Source organism: Nannospalax galili, unplaced genomic scaffold (genome assembly GCF_000622305.1).
Source record: "Nannospalax galili isolate Female #2095 unplaced genomic scaffold, S.galili_v1.0 scaffold75, whole genome shotgun sequence".
NCBI classification, from domain to species: Eukaryota; Metazoa; Chordata; class Mammalia; order Rodentia; family Spalacidae; genus Nannospalax; species Nannospalax galili.
The window spans coordinates 1,025,465-1,033,613 of record NW_008339433.1 but is presented as its reverse complement, the minus strand read 5'-3'; the positions used below and the strand labels follow the sequence as shown (position 1 = coordinate 1,033,613).

The 8,149-nt window shown below is 39.9% G+C and overlaps 1 pseudogene; it reads right to left on the bottom strand.

Annotated features, from left to right (window-relative positions):
* Nucleotides 1-2,417: 2,417 nt before the first annotated feature.
* On the bottom strand, nucleotides 2,418-3,695 carry LOC103734876 (annotated as a pseudogene).
* Between the last annotated feature and the right edge of the window lie 4,454 nt (nucleotides 3,696-8,149).

The following is an 8,149-nucleotide window of genomic DNA, read 5'->3' as shown; positions in this document are numbered from 1 at the left end:
ATATTTTTAAAATACCATGGATAAAAAAAGCTGCAAAAAAGATCAATATATAAAAATGTAGGTCTAACAATTAACTGCATTTTATGCAGTCACTAAGAAAATAATTAAACACAACTACATTTAAAAACAGAACAGAAAAAAATAAAATATTTATGACTATTTGAATTCTAAAAGTAGGAAATTACATAACTTGGGGACCCTGGAAATATGAAGCCTATGTTTATATCCACAAATTTATATCAAGTGGATAAAGTGGTGATATTTAATTTTTTATAGAAAATAGAAAGTCAAGAGCCCAGCACTTTTTCTGTTTAGAACGCAAAAGCAACATGGTTCCTATTTCAACACAAAAGAGGCCCAAATGAACCATAGGCCAAAATCTCAAAAATAAATTCTTAGAGGAACGACAAAGTTCATGAAGATTTGGTTCTGTACTTTCATCTAGAAATTTTTGTAGCTTCATCTCATATATTTAAAATTATTATTTATTTATAGTTAATTTTTGTGATTGATATTAGGCAAAAGTCCAAGTTCAGACTGTTACATACAGCTGGTTGTATAAAAAACTTTATAAAACTTTTATGAAAACTTTATAAATGCTGTTATAAGGGCTGGAGAGATGGCTCAGCGGTTAAGAACACTGGTCTTTCTTGTAGAAGACCCAGGTTCAAATCCCAGCACCCATTTGGCAGCTAACAACTGTCCATAACTCCAGTCCCAGGGGATTTGACAGCATCTTCTGACCTCCACAGGCATTGCAGGACATGGGTGCACTTACCTACATGCAGTCAATACATGCATACACATAAAATAAAATAATAAATAAAGAAAAATTTTAAAAAGCTATTATACAACCTGTTGTATCAGGGCTGGAGGGATGGCTCAGCAATTAAGAACACTGGTTGTTCTTGCAGAAGACCCAGGTTCGAGTCCCAGAACCCACATGGCAGCTAAAAACTGTCTGAAACTCCAGTTTTAGGGGATACAACAGCCTCTTCTGTCCTCCACGGGAATTGTATGACATGGGTGCACTTCCCTACAAGCAGGTAATATATGCATGCACATAAAATAAAAATAATGAAACATGTTTTAAAAAAAACTGTTGTATCTATCATTAAATTGTATTGACATTCCTATATAAATTAGTAAAAAAACAGGAGTCTGTAGTCCCGTACTCTTTTCTATAAAACTGATCTGTATATCTATTCAGATGTGATTATCACACTATAATACTCAAGCAAATTTCAACTGGGAAACATTGTTTCTCCAACTTCATTCTTGATGTTCCAGATTATTTGGACTTTTCTGCATCCCTGTCTTGTCACACGAAGTTTTAGGATCAGCTTGAAAATATGTACATTTATCAAATTGGGACTTGCCAGATAAGGGTTAAATCTAAATTTATTGTGGGGATAATTGCAATTTTAACACAATTCAATCTTCCTATAAATAATTGGGTAATTTGCATTCATTATTCCTTTAAATTCTGTAAATAATCACTTGCAGTTTTTGTATGGTATTTTTATAATTCTTTCCTAAATTACTCAACTATATTATTACTTATATGAATGTGATCAACATTTAATTGATCCTATATTATGAATTTTGAAAATATTTTACCTACTTTCGTAAAATTTATGCTATCACAGCCTCCTTCACTGTAGTAATGACTCCATTATCCATGCAATGTACAGGCCATAAAAGTAGGTCATTCTAGATGTGTCCCCTTCCTCACCCTGACATCTGTATCATCACTTCCTGCCACTCATCCTATATCTGACCCTGTCTCTGCAAACAACTTCCTCCTGCAAACAATCACCTGCCTGTGGCCTCTGCTGCCCCCCAAACCCACACTTCATTCCAAAGCTGAGTGACTTCTCAAATAGGCTGGTCCTCACTTCCCCAATAGAACTGCCCAACAACTTCCCAGTGCTCTGAGAATAAAACCCAAGATCGTATCTGAGACCCAAAAAGTCCTGCCTGTACCAAGCCTCATTACCTAATTGATCTGGGTCCTAATGGTAAGTTTTCTGGCTCTTCAAATAAAATAGACTAGTTCCAGCCTCAGGACCTTTAGCCTTGCAATTTTTCTTCCCTCTGCCAATTATCTTTCTCAGCCTGTTTAGCCATTTCTCTGAATGCCTAACCGACTTTATCCTATAGTCCCTCGATGCCACATCCTGCTGAGGTCTTGAAGCTCTTCTCTGAAATCTCTCTCTCTCTCTCTCTCTCTCTCTCTCTCTCTCTCTCTCTCTCTTTCGTTGATTGTCTCCTTCCACAAAATCTAAGTTCCAGGAGATCAGAGGACTTCCTCTCTCAATTCCCGTGGTCTCTAAGGACTGTCCAGGGGATCACCCTCCAGGCCGGGGTGACGCCATCAGGCAACTTGGCTGCTGTGTAGGAGGGCCCTCAGCAGGTCAGAAGGACATGCTGGTGAGGTTATCTTGGCTCAACAATCCCTTCCAGCCTATACCAACCTCGTGCCCAGTGCCTCCAGAAACCCCACTCCACCCATAGGACTCATGCAAAGGCTAACCCCAAGAAATTGCCATTGGGTGCACAAGGCCTGCCAGGCAGCTGGAGCAGCAAAGTGGCTACACCAGCCATGCCATCTTCTGTGGGTTCCAGGATGACAGGCCTAGCTACAGCAAGCCAGCTGTGACAGCAGGGATGGCTGGTGGGCAGTACTCCTCTCCCATGGGGCCCAGGTGGACTCAAGCTCCTTTCTGAAATAGGGGTGTTCAGTAGGGCTCAGAGTGGCAGAACGGAGGAGGTAGGAGCTGGGCCAGCTTCCAAGCAGGGACTGGGATTGTATGGTTTTGTGGGAAGCAGACATTGACCTTGGCAAACGGGCGGCTGGCCATCTTGGTTATCTCCTGCAGGTGCCAGCCCTGCTCTTGCCACTGGTCCAGGGCCTGTATGGCCTTCGAGAGGAGCACACAAAGTGAGTGGAAGAGGAAGAAGCCAGAAAAGAAAACAGAGAAGACAGACAGATTGACGTGGCCCTGGTCTTGCCAGATGAAGAGTAGGCCCTACGAATCAGACCAGTCATTGGCAACAGGCCCACTGGGGTCTTCCACATCCAGCAGCAGTAGCAGGTAGAAACTGAGGTTGAAGCTTGTGGGAAAAGTAATAGTCCATTTGGGAATGAGATACTCTGGGTGTCTTGAGTCAGTTTGGCCAGGAATTCATACAAAGATCACGAGTATTTCAACAGGATGATTTCAGTGTAGGCTAGTAAAGGCAGCGACTGAGAAGGGTCCAGACAGTGTGACTGCCCAGGAGTAAGAATGAAGCAGCTGCTGCTTTTCCTGGACTGGAGGGACAAAGCTCAGTGGTGACCCAAGGCCAAGGTCACCAGGCGAAGCTGGAAATTCCGGCCTGTTGTGAGCGAGCTTCAAAAAGGAGGAAAGTCCTCTGCCTGAGATGACCATAAGGAAGGTGTAGGGTATCAGAAGGGTCCAGGTACCTGGGTTGGAGAGACATAGGTATCATCAGTCCTCAGCTCTCTTCCTTGAGTCTTCTGGGATCTCCCCAGAGGCCAGCCCCACCAGAGTCACCTTTTTGGACTTCTGAGCTCCTCTGCCCCTTGACTCCGCTCCTCCTAGGCAGCTGCCTGAATTTGGGACTGTCTTACCTAAGACTAAAGCTCCCAGTTGCTGTTTTGGTACTGGGGTGGGGGCTGGGTCCAGCATCTTCACCTTGATGGGGACCTCAGCTTGAGAAGTGTTTTTCTTCCAGCTCCCATTGTGTACATTTCAGACAGCCATTCAAGCAACAAAAAGTGCCAGGAAGGAAAAAATGCTATTACAGAATTATTTTATGCAAGTTTTGTAGGGTATGTTCTTTGACATTTGCATACATGTATTAAATGCTTTCTGGTACTATAACCCTCAACATTTTCTAATCCCCCTCAAACCTCCCCTCTTTCACAAAACTCTCGTTCTCATGGTCATAACGTTTTTGTTGTAATTGTTTTGCAAACTCACTAAGCTTAACCAGCATATCCTGTGGAAGAATAGACACTTTCTTTTTTTTTCTTCTCATGTGACTTTAATTTAGATTCCTTTCAAAATCACCCTTACAGAAAATCACTACAATGTAGACCAGAAGTTGCAAAAGCAAACATCCTGATTTTATTAGCTAAGTTGTCAATCTTTCACATGAAATATTCTGTGATTTGTGTATTTTCATAGCTAGCCACTATCATGTTGAGAAAAATTCCATTAATTCTGACTTTTTGGGTATCTGTGAAGGTGTTGGATAGGCATGTCCTCCAAAAGAACTAGCACTGAACCATAAGAGACTCCATAGGCAGAAGGGGAGACAGTTGCCCCTCCCACCCAATCTCTCTGCTTCAACTACATGAGAGAGTAGGTCTAAGGACAGGCACAGAAGAAAGTGGGAGGCAGCACAAATTCACCATCTTGGTGGAGCCCTGGCCACAGCGGATCTCAAAAGTTCAGTGGAGATGTAGGGGAAAGAGCCCAAGGGTGTTCATGCCTTTGTAAGTGATCCCCCCTTCTGAACAGCATAAGCTTTGTTGGCAAGCCCAAATAAACATCCTTATTCCACAAACTGTAACTTAGAGAGACATTGTGTCGATTTCATAGGGCAAGCCACATGTTTTGTAAAGTTATGTTTTGTGTTTTTCTAGAATGAATTCAATAAACATGTGGTCACAGTCTATAATCCTGTTTTTGGTCAGTTCAATTTAATTTTCCAGGATTTCACTGAAAAATGTTTGTTTTTCTCTTTCTCTTTCAAAAAAGAATGAGCTTTTGTATGTTTCTTATAATAGTTCTTAATCAAATTTAGACCCCCATATCCCATCCATGCCCTCCCGACCCCCACCTCCCACCAGACCACATCTATTCCGCTATACATCATAAGTGCTATCAGGCAAGCATTTTTTATTTTGAAGTTACATGATATTTATTGAGTGTTCAATTTCAGAAAATTTTTGAAAAGCATTTTCCAGCAAAGAGACTATGAAAAAGGAAATGCTTATTTTTCTCTCAGTTGAACTAAATGAAAGTCATACACAAAAATTTTCCTTTTAACAACTGGATTTTAGTAAAACTATAAAAGGCAATGAGAGAAGCCTGGATTAAGAATCAGAAGACCATGTCGGGTATGGTGGCACATGCCTGTAGTCCCAGCACTTAGGAGGCAGGCATAGGCAGGTGGATCTCTGTGAGTTCAAGGCCACCCTGGTCTACACAGTGAATTATGGGCCAGCTGGAGCTATAGAGAGAGACCCTGTTTCAAAAAAGACCCTCAAAAAAAAAAAAAAGAATCAGGAGACCTGAGGCCTAGTGCAGATAATGTTATCTGTGACTCAGGCTCTAGTCCAGGTTACATAGCCTATCCCTACTGTCGTCATCTTTCTAGATTTCTTTTCTCATTAATATAATGAGCATATTTGGCAAATTGATGTTTTGGGTTCCTTTTAGATCTAACAATCTCTTTTTTTGTAGGTTCATTTTTAGATTTTTTGCATTCTTACCTGTTGGGACTCTAGTTTGCTTTGCTTAGCAGGGGACCTACTGGCTTCAGGGCAGAGGACTTGATGGGTGACAGTCTTTGACCCTGGGATCTGTGTCTTTCCAACAAGCCAATTTATTTTAAAATTCATATGGTTTTTATACATCCCAAGGAACTAGCAGTCACGTGGGATACGGCAGTCACATACAAAGATTTAGGGTACAAAGAAACAGGATATTTACTCTGTTAGTTGGCATCAGAAGGATTCTTAAAGTTTTACTCAAGGTTATCAATGCCCATCCAGTAATTTATTGGCCACAATGTTTTCTTTCTTAGAGTTAAAAGCATGGTGAATTTTTAACTTTTAGCTCAGGAGTAAACAGGGATAGCTGTTATTTGTTTAGGACAAGGAGATGAGCTAAGAGTTGTTGACCAAGATGCTTTCCCACAGAGCAGGGAGCCTACACTTTTATGACCAGGCCACTTCCTCCTGCAGTCTAGCAGTGTTCTGTAAGACAGGGATTATCAGAGCCACCGTTTTCAGTGCCCCTCCTTTTAGCAGAGAATGCAGCCTGGACCTAAAGGTTTTAGGATCACCTCACCCTAAGGCCTGGCATCTTGGTTTCCTACATGTCCTCCCTTTTTGTTTTTTTAAAAGTAAGAAGGAAGTGGTCATAGAGGCCACAGTATTATTAATCAAAATTATAATACAGTGCATAACTATTGGAGCTCCATAAGAAGAAGCATGCCAATCAATATTGGGCCCAAGAATGGAGTAAGCCATTAGAGCCATTTTGGCCAAGGTATAGAAAATTTAGACATCTTATTAATTTCCTTTTGTAAATCATTAATCTGTTGGTCTATAGTTGTGAAAAATCATACAAATAAAAACAACACATTCCTGGAAACTGTTCACATCCCATGTGATTTTTTTAGCAGTAGATAGCTCTATTTTGTAGCACAGCAGTTCTTAGTTTTCTCATTTCCTGTTAGATTTTTCTTTAACAATCTTGGTATAGAAGGGTCTCCTTATATATAGAAACTCTGTTTATTATAACCCCTTTGTGCAAGATGAACCCATAAATTCCCATTCAAATCACTAGATATGGACAGGCTGATTCACTGTAAGGATGTGGTTGATCTAACTATTTCAATATCTTTAAAAGGTCTCTTTTGGTTTTTCACACAGCTATAACTTCCAGTATCTTCTAGGGTCAGTGACTCTTTAAAAATACTGAAATCATGTTGGTTTTTTAGGCTCTGGTCAGGAGCATTTTTCCAACCTAAAAATCCTCCATCCATTTGGCTGTATATCCTCTGTCCATCCTTTTTCCATATGATGGGTCCAGGTGGCCATGCACAGTTTTTTGTAATACACTCGAGAACTAATCCTGATCCTATAATAGGTACAAAAATAACATTAGTATTGATGACATGTTTTAGCTTTTACGCTATTCACAGTCAGTATAGTTAGAACACAGACAAGAAGAACTTCAGGTTTAGATATACCTTGGCCCTGGCACTGACCCAACTCCTGGGCGTCATTTATCATGTTCTTAATCATTTCCCAGGTCACAGGAGGCTACGCCTTCTTTCAGGGTGTTTTTTTTCCCCACTTTCTCAGGGTCAGCACAGCCATCTTTGCTGTGGGAGGCTCGCTTGAGCAGTCTGATGTAGATGAGCAGTGTCCATGCGGGGTGGGGGGGATTCCTTTACTCTAAAGACACAAGCAAACCCTCGCCCCATTGTTAGTAAAGGAGCTGGAGTTTTACTCCAGAGATCTGATTCAAGGTCCCTCCAAATCACCTGTGGCAAGGGCTGTGGGATAGTTACTCCATTCCAGTGCTTGGACATTGGAGAAATTTCTTGATCATTTAGTGTAAAAAAATTTAAAGTTAGTAGAGACCTGTATAATAGAAAATGAGGATTCTGTACTGTTATACCAGGTATAGGTGATTCCTCCATTTTCCTTTTATTTATTTGATCTTTGAGACATTTGTGTTGTCTCTCTCTTATTGCTTGTCATGTGGGGTTGTAAGGAATGCCAGTGGTATGTGAAATAGGGAACAAACTGTTTCAGGTTCAAACTAGGCTCACCAAACAAAGCTGGGTTTTTTTTTTTTTTTTTGAACTGTCCCATCTGGTTCTAGGAGGCAAAAACCTAGTTTTTGAATTAAATTATTTTGTTATAGATAAAGGAAAACATTAAAAGCAATATTTTTATGATATAGAGAAACATTAAAGGACTTTTTTTAGTAGTTATAGGTAACTTTAACATTTGTCTTTATACATTTAACTCCAGACTGTGTTTAGGTGTGTAGCACAAGCCAGTGAAGTAGACTGAAAAAAATTTTTCTTTATTTGTAACAGTAATTATTATAACAATCATCATCTTGTACTTTTATAAAACTGCAACTGCCTTGTACTTCTATAAACTTACTCAGACCTTTAATAAACTTGCTTAAACATTTTTATTATTTCTTCCATTTTGGAAATATCCAGGCATCTTAATCTTACTAACTTTAACATTCAAACCCTTTATTTTTTTCTTAGACCTTTCTATTATTTCTTTTATTATATTTATAAACAAACCCATTTTTGTTGTGAGAGTCCATTAAATAACCAACATTTAATCCCTTATACATACAGATAGATGAATAAT